The sequence below is a fragment of the Pristiophorus japonicus genome, unplaced genomic scaffold (genome assembly GCF_044704955.1).
Source record: "Pristiophorus japonicus isolate sPriJap1 unplaced genomic scaffold, sPriJap1.hap1 HAP1_SCAFFOLD_175, whole genome shotgun sequence".
Taxonomy (NCBI): Eukaryota; Metazoa; Chordata; class Chondrichthyes; family Pristiophoridae; genus Pristiophorus; species Pristiophorus japonicus.
Genome location: NW_027251434.1, coordinates 906008 through 923075, shown reverse-complemented (window position 1 = coordinate 923075; position 17068 = coordinate 906008). Strand labels below are relative to the sequence as shown.

At 57.7% G+C, this 17068-nt stretch overlaps 1 protein-coding gene across 1 annotated transcript in view; it reads left to right on the top strand.

The window, feature by feature from the left end:
- Window positions 1–17068, top strand: part of LOC139243604 (spectrin beta chain, non-erythrocytic 4-like) — a 532459-nt gene that overhangs the window by 487433 nt on the left and 27958 nt on the right. The gene's annotated exons all lie outside the window — the stretch shown is intronic.

Genomic DNA, 17068 nt, shown 5'->3' with positions numbered 1-17068 from the left:
GGGATACTGTGTCTGAACCCCGGGACACTGTGTCTGAACCCCGGGATACTGTGTCTGAACCCCGGGATACTGTGTCTGAACCCCGAGATACTGTGTCTGAACCCCGGGACACTGTGTCTGAACCCCGAGATACTGTGTCTGAACCCCGGGATACTGTGTCTGAACCCCGGGATACTGTGTCTGAACCCCGGGATACTGTGTCTGATCCCCGGGATACTGTGTCTGAACCCCGGGATAGTGTGTCTGAACCCCGGGATAGTGTGCCTGAACCCCGGGAAACTGTGTCTGAACCCCGGGAAACTGTGTCTGAACCCCGGGATACTGTGTTTGAACCCCGGGATACTGTGTCTGAACCCCGGGATAGTGTGCCTGAACCCCGGGATACTGTGTCTGAACCCCGGGATACTGGGTCTGAACCCGGGGATACTGGGTCTGAACCACGGGACACTGTGTCTGAACCCCGGGATACTGTGTCTGAACCCCGGGATACTGTGTCTGAACCCGGGGATACTGGGTCTGAACCCCGGGATACTGTGTCTGAACCCCGGGATACTGGGTCTGAACCTGGGATACTGTGTCTGAACCCCGGGATACTGGGTCTGAACCCCGGGATACTGTGTCTGAACCCCGGGATACTGTGCCTGAACCCCGGGATAGTGTGCCTGAACCCCGGGATACTGTGTTTGAACCCCGGGATACTGTGTTTGAACCCCGGGATACTGTGTTTGAACCCCGGGATAGTGTGCCTGAACCCCGGGATACTGTGTCTGAACCCCGGGATACTGTGTCTGAACCCCGGGATACTGTGTTTGAACCCCGGGATAGTGTGTCTGAACCCCGGGATACTGCGTCTGAACCCCGGGATACTGTGCCTGAACCCGGGGATACTGTGTCTGAACCCCGGGATACTGGGTCTGAACCCGGGGATACTGGGACTGAACCCCGGGATACTGTGTCTGAACCACGGGATAGTGTGCCTGAAGCCCAGGATACTGTATCTGAACCCCGGGACACTGTCTGAACCCCGGGATACTGTGTCTGAAGCCCAGGATACTGTATCTGAACCCCGGGACACTGTGTCTGAACCCCGGGATACTGCGTCTGAACCCCGGGATACTGCGTCTGAACCCCGGGATACTGTGTCTGAACCCCGGGACACTGTGTCTGAACCCCGGGACACTGTGTCTGAACCCCGGGACACTGTGACTGAACCCCGGGACACTGTGTCTGAACCCCGGGATACTGTGTCTGAACCCCGGGATACTGTGTCTGAATCCCGGGACACTGTGTCTGAACCCCGGGATACTGTGGATCCGTCTGAACCCCGGGACACTGTGTCTGAACCCCGGAACACTGTGACTGAACCCCGGGATACTGTGTCTGAACCCCGGGATACTGTGTCTGAACCCCGGGATACTGTGTCTGAACCCCGGGATACTGTGTCTGAACCCCGGGATACTGTGTCTGAACCCCGGGATACTGTGTCTGAATGCCGGGTTAGTGTGTCTGAACCCCGGGATACTGAGTCTGAACCCCGGGACACTGTGTCTGAACCCCGGGACACTGTGTCTGAGCCCCGGGATACTGTGTCTGAACCCCGGGATACTGCGTCTGAACCCCGGGATACTGTGTCTGAACCCCGGGACACTGTGTCTGAACCCCGGGACACTGTGTCTGAACCCCGGGACACTGTGTTTGAACCCCGGGATACTGTGTCTGAACCCCGGGATACTGTGTCTGAATCCCGGGACACTGTGTCTGAACCCCGGGATACTGTGGATCCGTCTGAACCCCGGGACACTGTGTCTGAACCCCGGGACACTGTGTCTGAACCCCGGAACACTGTGACTGAACCCCGGGATACTGTGTCTGAACCCCGGGATACTGTGTCTGAACCCCGGGATACTGTGCCTGAATCCCGGGATACTGTGTCTGAACCCGGGGATAGTGTGTCTGAACCCCGGGATACTGTGTCTGAGCCCCGGGACATGGTGTCTGAACCCCGGGATACTGTGTCTGAACCAAGGGATACTGGGTCTGAACCCCGGGATACTGGGTCTGAACCCCGGGATACTGTGTCTGAACCCCGGGATAGTGTGCCTGAACCCCGGGATAGTGTGCCTGAACCCCGGGATACTGTGTCTGAACCCCGGGATACTGGGTCTGAACCCCAGGATACTGTGTCTGAACCCCGGGACACTGTGTCTGAACCCCGGGATACTGTGTCTGAAGCCCAGGATACTGTGTCTGAACCCCGGGATACTGTGCCTGAACCCCGGGATACTGTGCCTGAACCCCGGGATAGTGTGTCTGAACCTCGGGATACTATGTCTGAACCCCGGGACACGGTGTGTGAACCCCGGGATACTGTGTCTGAACCCGGGATACTGGGTCTGAACCCCGGGATACTGGGTCTGAACCCCGGGATACTGTGTCTGAACCCCGGGATAGTGTGCCTGATCCCCGGGATAGTGTGCCTGAACCCCGGGATACTGTGTTTGAACCCCGGGATACTGGGACTGAAACCCGGGATAGTATGCCTGAACCCAGGGATAGTGTGCCTGAACCCCGGGATACTGTGTCTGAACCCCGGGATAGTGTGCCTGAACCCCGGGATAGTGTGTCTGAACCCCGGGATACTGTGTCTGAACCCCGGGATACTGTGTCTGAACCCCGGGATACTGTGCCTGAACCCCGGGATACTGGGTCTGAACCCCGGGATACTGGGTCTGAACCCGGGGATACTGTGTCTGAACCCCGGGATACTGTGCCTGAACCACGGGATAGTGTGCCTGAACCCCGGGATAGTGTGTCTGAACCCCGGGATAGTGTGTCTGAACCCCGGGATAGTGTGTCTGAACCCCGGGATAGTGTGTCTGAACCCCGGGATACTGTGTCTGAACCCGGGGATACTGGGTCTGAACCACGGGATACTGTGTCTGAACCCCGGGATAATGTGTCTGAACCCCGGGACACTGTGTCTGAACCCCGGGACACTGTGTCTGAAGCCCGGGACACTGTGTCTGAACCCCGGGACACTGTGTCTGAACCCCGGGACACTGTGTCTGAACCCCGGGATACTGTGGCTGAACCCCGGGATACTGTGTCTGAACCTCGGGATACTGTGTCTGAACCCCGAGATACTGTGTCTGAACCCCGGGATACTGGGTCTGAACCCCGGGATAGTACTGTGCCTGAACCCCGGGATACTGTGTATGAACCCCGGGATACTGTGTCTGAATCCCGGGACATTGTGTCTGAACCCCGGGATACTGTGGATCAGTCTGAACCCCGGGATACTGTGTCTGAACCCCGGGATACTGTGTCTGAACCCTGGGATACTGTGTCTGAACCCCGGAACACTGTGTCTGAACCCTGGCATACTGTGGATCAGTCTGAACCCCGGGATACTGTGTCTGAACCCCGGGATACTGTGTCTGATCCCGGGATACTGTGTCTGAACCCCGGGATACTGTGTCTGAACCCCGGGATACTGTGTCTGAACCCCGGGATATTGTGTCTGAACCCTGGGATATTGTGTCTGAACCCCGGGATACTGTGTCTGAACCCCGGGAGACTGTGTCTGAACCCCGGGATACTGTGTCTGAACCCCGGGATACTGTGTCTGAACCCCGGGATACTGTGGATCAGTCTGAACCCCGGGATAGTGTGTCTAAACCCCGGGATAGTGTGTCTGAACCCTGGGATACTGTGTCTGAACCCCGGGATAGTGTGTCTGAACCCCGGGATACTGTGTATGAACCCCGGGATACTGTGTCTGAACCCCGGGATACTGTGTCTGAACCCCGGGATAGTGTGTCTGAACCCCGGGATAGTGTGTCTGAACCCCGGGATAGTGTGTCTGAACCCCGGGATAGTGTGTCTGAACCCCGGGATAGTGTGTCTGAACCCCGGGATACTGTGTCTGAACCCCGGGACACTGTGTCTGAACACCGGGATACTGGGTCTGAACCCCTGGATACTGGGTCTGAACCCCGGGATGCTGTGTCTGAACCCCACGCTATTGTGTCTGAACCCCGGGGTACTGTGTCTGAACCCCGGGATACTGTGTCTGAAGCCCAGGATACTGTGTCTGAACCCCGGGATACTGTGCCTGAACCCCGGGATACTGTGCCTGAACCCCGGGATAGTGTGCCTGAACCCCGGGATAGTGTGTCTGAACCCCGGGATACTGTGTCTGAACCCCGGGACACGGTGTGTGAACCCCGGGACACTGTGTCTGAACCACGGGATACTGTGTCTGAACCCCGAGATACTGTGTCTGAACCCCGGGATACTCTGTCTGAACCCCGGGATAATACTGTGCCTGAACCCCGGGATACTGTGTCTGAACCCCGGGATACTGGGTCTGAACCTGGGATACTGTGTCTGAACCCCGGGATACTGGGTCTGAACCCCGGGATACTGTGTCTGAACCCCGGGATACTGTGCCTGAACCCCGGGATAGTGTGCCTGAACCCCGGGATACTGTGTTTGAACCCCGGGATACTGTGTTTGAACCCCGGGATACTGTGTTTGAACCCCGGGATAGTGTGCCTGAACCCCGGGATACTGTGTCTGAACCCCGGGATACTGTGTCTGAACCCCGGGATACTGTGTTTGAACCCCGGGATAGTGTGTCTGAACCCCGGGATACTGCGTCTGAACCCCGGGATACTGTGCCTGAACCCGGGGATACTGTGTCTGAACCCCGGGATACTGGGTCTGAACCCGGGGATACTGGGACTGAACCCCGGGATACTGTGTCTGAACCACGGGATAGTGTGCCTGAAGCCCAGGATACTGTATCTGAACCCCGGGACACTGTCTGAACCCCGGGATACTGTGTCTGAAGCCCAGGATACTGTATCTGAACCCCGGGACACTGTGTCTGAACCCCGGGATACTGTGTCTGAAGCCCAGGATACTGTGTCTGAACCCCGGGATACTGTGCCTGAACCCCGGGATACTGTGTCTGAACCCGGGGATAGTGTGTCTGAACCCCGGGATACTGTGTCTGAACCCCGGGACACGGTGTCTGAACCCCGGGATACTGTGTCTGAACCAAGTGATACTGTGTCTGAACCCCGGGATACTGGGTCTGAACCCCGGGATACTGTGTCTGAACCCCGAGATAGTGTGGCTGAACCTCGGGATAGTGTGCCTGAACCCCGGGATACTGTGTCTGAACCACGGGATACTGCGTCTGAACCACGGGATACTGGGTCTGAACCCCGGGATACTGTGTCTGAACCCCGGGATACTGTGTCTGAACCCCGGGATACTGTGTCTGAACCCCGGGACACTGTGTCTGAACCCCGGGATACTGTGTCTGAACCCCGGGATACTGTGTCTGAACCCCGAGATACTGTGTCTGAACCCCGGGACACTGTGTCTGAACCCCGAGATACTGTGTCTGAACCCCGGGATACTGTGTCTGAACCCCGGGATACTGTGTCTGAACCCCGGGATACTGTGTCTGAACCCCGGGATACTGTGTCTGATCCCCGGGATACTGTGTCTGAACCCCGGGATAGTGTGTCTGAACCCCGGGATAGTGTGCCTGAACCCCGGGAAACTGTGTCTGAACCCCGGGAAACTGTGTCTGAACCCCGGGATACTGTGTTTGAACCCCGGGATACTGTGTCTGAACCCCGGGATAGTGTGCCTGAACCCCGGGATACTGTGTCTGAACCCCGGGATACTGGGTCTGAACCCGGGGATACTGGGTCTGAACCACGGGATAGTGTGCCTGAACCCCGGGATACTGTGTCTGAACCCCGGGACACGGTGTCTGAACCCCGGGATACTGTGTCTGAACCAAGTGATACTGTGTCTGAACCCCGGGATACTGGGTCTGAACCCCGGGATACTGTGTCTGAACCCCGAGATAGTGTGGCTGAACCTCGGGATAGTGTGCCTGAACCCCGGGATACTGTGTCTGAACCACGGGATACTGCGTCTGAACCACAGGATACTGGGTCTGAACCCCGGGATACTGTGTCTGAACCCCGGGATACTGTGTCTGAACCCCGGGATACTGTGTCTGAACCCCGGGACACTGTGTCTGAACCCCGGGATACTGTGTCTGAACCCCGGGATACTGTGTCTGAACCCCGAGATACTGTGTCTGAACCCCGGGACACTGTGTCTGAACCCCGAGATACTGTGTCTGAACCCCGGGATACTGTGTCTGAACCCCGGGATACTGTGTCTGAACCCCGGGATACTGTGTCTGATCCCCGGGATACTGTGTCTGAACCCCGGGATAGTGTGTCTGAACCCCGGGATAGTGTGCCTGAACCCCGGGAAACTGTGTCTGAACCCCGGGAAACTGTGTCTGAACCCCGGGATACTGTGTTTGAACCCCGGGATACTGTGTCTGAACCCCGGGATAGTGTGCCTGAACCCCGGGATACTGTGTCTGAACCCCGGGATACTGGGTCTGAACCCGGGGATACTGGGTCTGAACCACGGGACACTGTGTCTGAACCCCGGGATACTGTGTCTGAACCCCGGGATACTGTGTCTGAACCCGGGGATACTGGGTCTGAACCCCGGGATACTGTGTCTGAACCCCGGGATACTGGGTCTGAACCTGGGATACTGTGTCTGAACCCCGGGATACTGGGTCTGAACCCCGGGATACTGTGTCTGAACCCCGGGATACTGTGCCTGAACCCCGGGATAGTGTGCCTGAACCCCGGGATACTGTGTTTGAACCCCGGGATACTGTGTTTGAACCCCGGGATACTGTGTTTGAACCCCGGGATAGTGTGCCTGAACCCCGGGATACTGTGTCTGAACCCCGGGATACTGTGTCTGAACCCCGGGATACTGTGTTTGAACCCCGGGATAGTGTGTCTGAACCCCGGGATACTGCGTCTGAACCCCGGGATACTGTGCCTGAACCCGGGGATACTGTGTCTGAACCCCGGGATACTGGGTCTGAACCCGGGGATACTGGGACTGAACCCCGGGATACTGTGTCTGAACCACGGGATAGTGTGCCTGAAGCCCAGGATACTGTATCTGAACCCCGGGACACTGTCTGAACCCCGGGATACTGTGTCTGAAGCCCAGGATACTGTATCTGAACCCCGGGACACTGTGTCTGAACCCCGGGATACTGCGTCTGAACCCCGGGATACTGCGTCTGAACCCCGGGATACTGTGTCTGAACCCCGGGACACTGTGTCTGAACCCCGGGACACTGTGTCTGAACCCCGGGACACTGTGACTGAACCCCGGGACACTGTGTCTGAACCCCGGGATACTGTGTCTGAACCCCGGGATACTGTGTCTGAATCCCGGGACACTGTGTCTGAACCCCGGGATACTGTGGATCCGTCTGAACCCCGGGACACTGTGTCTGAACCCCGGAACACTGTGACTGAACCCCGGGATACTGTGTCTGAACCCCGGGATACTGTGTCTGAACCCCGGGATACTGTGTCTGAACCCCGGGATACTGTGTCTGAACCCCGGGATACTGTGTCTGAACCCCGGGATACTGTGTCTGAATGCCGGGTTAGTGTGTCTGAACCCCGGGATACTGAGTCTGAACCCCGGGACACTGTGTCTGAACCCCGGGACACTGTGTCTGAGCCCCGGGATACTGTGTCTGAACCCCGGGATACTGCGTCTGAACCCCGGGATACTGTGTCTGAACCCCGGGACACTGTGTCTGAACCCCGGGACACTGTGTCTGAACCCCGGGACACTGTGTTTGAACCCCGGGATACTGTGTCTGAACCCCGGGATACTGTGTCTGAATCCCGGGACACTGTGTCTGAACCCCGGGATACTGTGGATCCGTCTGAACCCCGGGACACTGTGTCTGAACCCCGGGACACTGTGTCTGAACCCCGGAACACTGTGACTGAACCCCGGGATACTGTGTCTGAACCCCGGGATACTGTGTCTGAACCCCGGGATACTGTGCCTGAATCCCGGGATACTGTGTCTGAACCCGGGGATAGTGTGTCTGAACCCCGGGATACTGTGTCTGAGCCCCGGGACATGGTGTCTGAACCCCGGGATACTGTGTCTGAACCAAGGGATACTGGGTCTGAACCCCGGGATACTGGGTCTGAACCCCGGGATACTGTGTCTGAACCCCGGGATAGTGTGCCTGAACCCCGGGATAGTGTGCCTGAACCCCGGGATACTGTGTCTGAACCCCGGGATACTGGGTCTGAACCCCAGGATACTGTGTCTGAACCCCGGGACACTGTGTCTGAACCCCGGGATACTGTGTCTGAAGCCCAGGATACTGTGTCTGAACCCCGGGATACTGTGCCTGAACCCCGGGATACTGTGCCTGAACCCCGGGATAGTGTGTCTGAACCTCGGGATACTATGTCTGAACCCCGGGACACGGTGTGTGAACCCCGGGATACTGTGTCTGAACCCGGGATACTGGGTCTGAACCCCGGGATACTGGGTCTGAACCCCGGGATACTGTGTCTGAACCCCGGGATAGTGTGCCTGATCCCCGGGATAGTGTGCCTGAACCCCGGGATACTGTGTTTGAACCCCGGGATACTGGGACTGAAACCCGGGATAGTATGCCTGAACCCAGGGATAGTGTGCCTGAACCCCGGGATACTGTGTCTGAACCCCGGGATAGTGTGCCTGAACCCCGGGATAGTGTGTCTGAACCCCGGGATACTGTGTCTGAACCCCGGGATACTGTGTCTGAACCCCGGGATACTGTGCCTGAACCCCGGGATACTGGGTCTGAACCCCGGGATACTGGGTCTGAACCCGGGGATACTGTGTCTGAACCCCGGGATACTGTGCCTGAACCACGGGATAGTGTGCCTGAACCCCGGGATAGTGTGTCTGAACCCCGGGATAGTGTGTCTGAACCCCGGGATAGTGTGTCTGAACCCCGGGATAGTGTGTCTGAACCCCGGGATACTGTGTCTGAACCCGGGGATACTGGGTCTGAACCACGGGATACTGTGTCTGAACCCCGGGATAATGTGTCTGAACCCCGGGACACTGTGTCTGAACCCCGGGACACTGTGTCTGAAGCCCGGGACACTGTGTCTGAACCCCGGGACACTGTGTCTGAACCCCGGGACACTGTGTCTGAACCCCGGGATACTGTGGCTGAACCCCGGGATACTGTGTCTGAACCTCGGGATACTGTGTCTGAACCCCGAGATACTGTGTCTGAACCCCGGGATACTGGGTCTGAACCCCGGGATAGTACTGTGCCTGAACCCCGGGATACTGTGTATGAACCCCGGGATACTGTGTCTGAATCCCGGGACATTGTGTCTGAACCCCGGGATACTGTGGATCAGTCTGAACCCCGGGATACTGTGTCTGAACCCCGGGATACTGTGTCTGAACCCTGGGATACTGTGTCTGAACCCCGGAACACTGTGTCTGAACCCTGGCATACTGTGGATCAGTCTGAACCCCGGGATACTGTGTCTGAACCCCGGGATACTGTGTCTGATCCCGGGATACTGTGTCTGAACCCCGGGATACTGTGTCTGAACCCCGGGATACTGTGTCTGAACCCCGGGATATTGTGTCTGAACCCTGGGATATTGTGTCTGAACCCCGGGATACTGTGTCTGAACCCCGGGAGACTGTGTCTGAACCCCGGGATACTGTGTCTGAACCCCGGGATACTGTGTCTGAACCCCGGGATACTGTGGATCAGTCTGAACCCCGGGATAGTGTGTCTAAACCCCGGGATAGTGTGTCTGAACCCTGGGATACTGTGTCTGAACCCCGGGATAGTGTGTCTGAACCCCGGGATACTGTGTATGAACCCCGGGATACTGTGTCTGAACCCCGGGATACTGTGTCTGAACCCCGGGATAGTGTGTCTGAACCCCGGGATAGTGTGTCTGAACCCCGGGATAGTGTGTCTGAACCCCGGGATAGTGTGTCTGAACCCCGGGATAGTGTGTCTGAACCCCGGGATACTGTGTCTGAACCCCGGGACACTGTGTCTGAACACCGGGATACTGGGTCTGAACCCCTGGATACTGGGTCTGAACCCCGGGATGCTGTGTCTGAACCCCACGCTATTGTGTCTGAACCCCGGGGTACTGTGTCTGAACCCCGGGATACTGTGTCTGAAGCCCAGGATACTGTGTCTGAACCCCGGGATACTGTGCCTGAACCCCGGGATACTGTGCCTGAACCCCGGGATAGTGTGCCTGAACCCCGGGATAGTGTGTCTGAACCCCGGGATACTGTGTCTGAACCCCGGGACACGGTGTGTGAACCCCGGGACACTGTGTCTGAACCACGGGATACTGTGTCTGAACCCCGAGATACTGTGTCTGAACCCCGGGATACTCTGTCTGAACCCCGGGATAATACTGTGCCTGAACCCCGGGATACTGTGTCTGAACCCCGGGATACTGGGTCTGAACCTGGGATACTGTGTCTGAACCCCGGGATACTGGGTCTGAACCCCGGGATACTGTGTCTGAACCCCGGGATACTGTGCCTGAACCCCGGGATAGTGTGCCTGAACCCCGGGATACTGTGTTTGAACCCCGGGATACTGTGTTTGAACCCCGGGATACTGTGTTTGAACCCCGGGATAGTGTGCCTGAACCCCGGGATACTGTGTCTGAACCCCGGGATACTGTGTCTGAACCCCGGGATACTGTGTTTGAACCCCGGGATAGTGTGTCTGAACCCCGGGATACTGCGTCTGAACCCCGGGATACTGTGCCTGAACCCGGGGATACTGTGTCTGAACCCCGGGATACTGGGTCTGAACCCGGGGATACTGGGACTGAACCCCGGGATACTGTGTCTGAACCACGGGATAGTGTGCCTGAAGCCCAGGATACTGTATCTGAACCCCGGGACACTGTCTGAACCCCGGGATACTGTGTCTGAAGCCCAGGATACTGTATCTGAACCCCGGGACACTGTGTCTGAACCCCGGGATACTGTGTCTGAAGCCCAGGATACTGTGTCTGAACCCCGGGATACTGTGCCTGAACCCCGGGATACTGTGTCTGAACCCGGGGATAGTGTGTCTGAACCCCGGGATACTGTGTCTGAACCCCGGGACACGGTGTCTGAACCCCGGGATACTGTGTCTGAACCAAGTGATACTGTGTCTGAACCCCGGGATACTGGGTCTGAACCCCGGGATACTGTGTCTGAACCCCGAGATAGTGTGGCTGAACCTCGGGATAGTGTGCCTGAACCCCGGGATACTGTGTCTGAACCACGGGATACTGCGTCTGAACCACGGGATACTGGGTCTGAACCCCGGGATACTGTGTCTGAACCCCGGGATACTGTGTCTGAACCCCGGGATACTGTGTCTGAACCCCGGGACACTGTGTCTGAACCCCGGGATACTGTGTCTGAACCCCGGGATACTGTGTCTGAACCCCGAGATACTGTGTCTGAACCCCGGGACACTGTGTCTGAACCCCGAGATACTGTGTCTGAACCCCGGGATACTGTGTCTGAACCCCGGGATACTGTGTCTGAACCCCGGGATACTGTGTCTGAACCCCGGGATACTGTGTCTGATCCCCGGGATACTGTGTCTGAACCCCGGGATAGTGTGTCTGAACCCCGGGATAGTGTGCCTGAACCCCGGGAAACTGTGTCTGAACCCCGGGAAACTGTGTCTGAACCCCGGGATACTGTGTTTGAACCCCGGGATACTGTGTCTGAACCCCGGGATAGTGTGCCTGAACCCCGGGATACTGTGTCTGAACCCCGGGATACTGGGTCTGAACCCGGGGATACTGGGTCTGAACCACGGGACACTGTGTCTGAACCCCGGGATACTGTGTCTGAACCCCGGGATACTGTGTCTGAACCCGGGGATACTGGGTCTGAACCCCGGGATACTGTGCCTGAACCCCGGGATACTGTGTCTGAACCCCGGGATACTGGGTCTGAACCCGGGGATACTGGGTCTGAACCACGGGACACTGTGTCTGAACCCCGGGATACTGTGTCTGAACCCCGGGATACTGTGTCTGAACCCCGGGACACTGTGTCTGAACCCCGGGATACTGTGTCTGAACCCGGGGATACTGGGTCTGAACCCCGGGATACTGTGCCTGAACCCCGGGATACTGTGTCTGAACCCCGGGATACTGGGTCTGAACCCGGGGATACTGGGTCTGAACCACGGGACACTGTGTCTGAACCCCGGGATACTGTGTCTGAACCCCGGGATACTGTGTCTGAACCCCGGGACACTGTGTCTGAACCCCGGGATACTGTGTCTGAATCCCGGGACATTGTGTCTGAACCCCGGGATACTGTGGATCAGTCTGAACCCCGGGATACTGTGTCTGAACCCCGGGATACTGTGTCTGAACCCTGGGATACTGTGTCTGAACTCCGGAACACTGTGTCTGAACCCTGGCATACTGTGGATCAGTCTGAACCCCGGGATACTGTGTCTGAACCCCGGGATACTGTGTCTGATCCCGGGATACTGTGTCTGAACCCCGGGATACTGTGTCTGAACCCCGGGATACTGTGTCTGAACCCCGGGATATTGTGTCTGAACCCTGGGATATTGTGTCTGAACCCCGGGATACTGTGTCTGAACCCCGGGAGACTGTGTCTGAACCCCGGGATACTGTGTCTGAACCCCGGGATACTGTGTCTGAACCCCGGGACACTGTGTCTGAACACCGGGATACTGGGTCTGAACCCCTGGATACTGGGTCTGAACCCCGGGATACTGTGTCTGAACCCCACGCTATTGTGTCTGAACCCCGGGATACTGTGTCTGAACCCCGGGATACTGTGTCTGAAGCCCAGGATACTGTGTCTGAACCCCGGGATACTGTGCCTGAACCCCGGGATACTGTGCCTGAACCCCGGGATAGTGTGCCTGAACCCCGGGATAGTGTGTCTGAACCCTGGGATACTGTGTCTGAACCCCGGGACACGGTGTGTGAACCCCGGGACACTGTGTCTGAACCACGGGATACTGTGTCTGAACCCCGAGATACTGTGTCTGAACACCGGGATACTGTGTCTGAACCCCGGGATAATACTGTGCCTGAACCCCGGGATACTGTGTCTGAACCCCGGGATACTGTGTCTGAACCCCGGGATACTGGGTCTGAACCTGGGATACTGTGTCTGAACCCCGGGATACTGGGTCTGAACCCCGGGATACTGTGTCTGAACCCCGGGATACTGTGCCTGAACCCCGGGATAGTGTGCCTGAACCCCGGGATACTGTGTTTGAACCCCGGGATACTGTGTTTGAACCCCGGGATACTGTGTTTGAACCCCGGGATAGTGTGCCTGAACCCCGGGATACTGTGTCTGAACCCCGGGATACTGTGTCTGAACCCCGGGATACTGTGTTTGAACCCCGGGATAGTGTGTCTGAACCCCGGGATACTGCGTCTGAACCCCGGGATACTGTGCCTGAACCCGGGGATACTGTGTCTGAACCCCGGGATACTGGGTCTGAACCCGGGGATACTGGGACTGAACCCCGGGATACTGTGTCTGAACCACGGGATAGTGTGCCTGAAGCCCAGGATACTGTATCTGAACCCCGGGACACTGTCTGAACCCCGGGATACTGTGTCTGAAGCCCAGGATACTGTATCTGAACCCCGGGACACTGTGTCTGAACCCCGGGATACTGTGTCTGAAGCCCAGGATACTGTGTCTGAACCCCGGGATACTGTGCCTGAACCCCGGGATACTGTGTCTGAACCCGGGGATAGTGTGTCTGAACCCCGGGATACTGTGTCTGAACCCCGGGACACGGTGTCTGAACCCCGGGATACTGTGTCTGAACCAAGTGATACTGTGTCTGAACCCCGGGATACTGGGTCTGAACCCCGGGATACTGGGTCTGAACCCCGAGATAGTGTGGCTGAACCTCGGGATAGTGTGCCTGAACCCCGGGATACTGTGTCTGAACCACGGGATACTGCGTCTGAACCACGGGATACTGCGTCTGAACCCCGGGATACTGGGTCTGAACCCCGGGATACTGTGTCTGAACCCCGGGATGCTGTGTCTGAACCCCGGGATACTGTGTCTGAACCCCGGGACACTGTGTCTGAACCCCGGGATACTGTGTCTGAACCCCGGGATACTGTGTCTGAACCCCGGGATACTGTGTCTGAACCCCGGGATACTGTGTCTGAACCCCGAGATACTGTGTCTGAACCCCGGGACACTGTGTCTGAACCCCGAGATGCTGTGTCTGAACCCCGGGATACTGTGTCTGAACCCCGGGATACTGTGTCTGAACCCCGGGATACTGTGTCTGAACCCCGGGATACTGTGTCTGATCCCCGGGATACTGTGTCTGAACCCCGGGATAGTGTGTCTGAACCCCGGGATAGTGTGCCTGAACCCCGGGAAACTGTGTCTGAACCCCGGGAAACTGTGTCTGAACCCCGGGATACTGTGTTTGAACCCCGGGATACTGTGTCTGAACCCCGGGATAGTGTGCCTGAACCCCGGGATACTGTGTCTGAACCCCGGGATACTGGGTCTGAACCCGGGGATACTGGGTCTGAACCACGGGACACTGTGTCTGAACCCCGGGATACTGTGTCTGAACCCCGGGATACTGTGTCTGAACCCGGGGATACTGGGTCTGAACCCCGGGATACTGTGCCTGAACCCCGGGATACTGTGTCTGAACCCCGGGATACTGGGTCTGAACCCGGGGATACTGGGTCTGAACCACGGGACACTGTGTCTGAACCCCGGGATACTGTGTCTGAACCCCGGGATACTGTGTCTGAACCCCGGGACACTGTGTCTGAACCCCGGGATACTGTGTCTGATCCCCGAGTTAGTGTGTCTGAACCCCGGGATACTGAGTCTGAACCCCGGGACACTGTGTCTGAACCCCGGGACACTGTGTCTGAACCCCGGGACACTGTGTCTGAACCCCGGGACACTGTGTCTGAACCCCGGGACACTGTGTCTGAACCCCGGGATACTGTGTCTGAACCCCGGGACACTGTGTCTGAACCCCGGTATAATGTGTCCGAAGCCCGGGATACTGTGTCTGAACCCCGGGATACTGTGTATGAACCCCGGGATACTGTGTCTGAATCCCGGGACACTGTGCCTGAACCCCGAGATTCTGTGGATCAGTCTGAACCCCGGGATACTGTGTCTGAACCCCGGGACACTGTGTCTGAACCCCGGAACACTGTGACTGAACCCCGAGATACTGTGCCTGAACCCCGGGATACTGTGTCTGAACCCCGGGATACTGTGTCCGAAGCCCGGGATACTGTGTCTGAACCCCGGGATACTGTGTATGAACCCCGGGATACTGTGTCTGAATCCCGGGACATTGTGTCTGAAACCCGGGATACTGTGGATCAGTCTGAACCCCGGGATACTGTGTCTGAACCCCGGGATACTGTGTCTGAACCCCGGGACACTGTGTCTGAACCCCGGGATACTGTGTCTGAACCTCGGGATACTGTGTCTGAACCCCGAGATACTGTTTCTGAACCCCGGGATACTGGATCTGAACCCCGGGTTACTGTGTCTGAACCCCGGGATACTGTGTCTGAACCCCGGGATAGTACTGTGCCTGAACCCCGGGATACTGGGTCTGAACCCTGGGATACTGTGTTTGAATCCCGGGATACTGTGTCTGAACCCCGGGATAGTGTGTCTGAACCCCGGGATACTGAGTCTGAACCCCGGGATACTGTGTCTGAACCCCGGGACACTGTGTCTGAACCCCGGGATACTGTGTCTGAACCCCGGGATACTGTGTCTGAATGCCGGGTTAGTGTGTCTGAACCCCGGGATACTGAGTCTGAACCCCGGGACACTGTGTCTGAACCCCGGGACACTGTGTCTGAACCCCGGGATACTGCGTCTGAACCCCGGGATACTGCGTCTGAACCCCGGGATACTGTGTCTGAACCCCGGGACACTGTGTCTGAACCCCGGGACACTGTGTCTGAACCCCGGGACACTGTGACTGAACCCCGGGATACTGTGTCTGAACCCCGGGATACTGTGTCTGAACCCCGGGATACTGTGTCTGAATCCCGGGACACTGTGTCTGAACCCCGGGATACTGTGGATCCGTCTGAACCCCGGGACACTGTGTCTGAACCCCGGAACACTGTGACTGAACCCCGGGATACTGTGTCTGAACCCCGGGATACTGTGCCTGAACCCCGGGATACTGTGTCTGAACCCCGGGATACTGTGTCTGAACCCCGGGATACTGTGTCTGAACCCCGGGATACTGTGCCTGAACCCCGGGATACTGTGTCTGAACCCGGGGATAGTGTGTCTGAACCCCGGGATACTGTGTCTGAACCCCGGGACACGGTGTCTGAACCCCGGGATACTGTGTCTGAACCAAGTGATACTGTGTCTGAACCCCGGGATACTGGGTCTGAACCCCGGGATACTGTGTCTGAACCCCGAGATAGTGTGCCTGAACCTCGGGATAGTGTGCCTGAACCCCGGGATACTGTGTCTGAACCACGGGATACTGCGTCTGAACCCCGGGATACTGGGTCTGAACCCCGGGATACTGTGTCTGAACCACGGGATACTGGGTCTGAACCCCGGGATACTGTGTCTGAACCCCGGGATACTGTGTCTGAACCCCGGGACACTGTGTCTGAACCCCTGGATACTGTGTCTGAACCCCGGGATACTGTGTCTGAACCCCGAGATACTGTGTCTGAACCCCGGGACACTGTGTCTGAACCCCGAGATACTGTGTCTGAACCTCGGGATACTGTGTCTGAACCCCGGGATACTGTGTCTGAACCCCGGGATACTGTGTCTGAACCCCGGGATAGTGTGTCTGAACCCCGGGATAGTGTGCCTGAACCCCGGGAAACTGTGTCTGAACCCCGGGAAACTGTGTCTGAACCCCGGGATACTGTGTTTGAACCCCGGGATACTGTGTCTGAACCCCGGGATAGTGTGCCTGAACCCCGGGATAGTGTGCCTGAACCCCGGGATACTGTGTCTGAACCCCGGGATACTGGGTCTGAACCCGGGGATACTGGGTCTGAACCACGGGACACTGTGTCTGAACCCCGGGATACTGTGT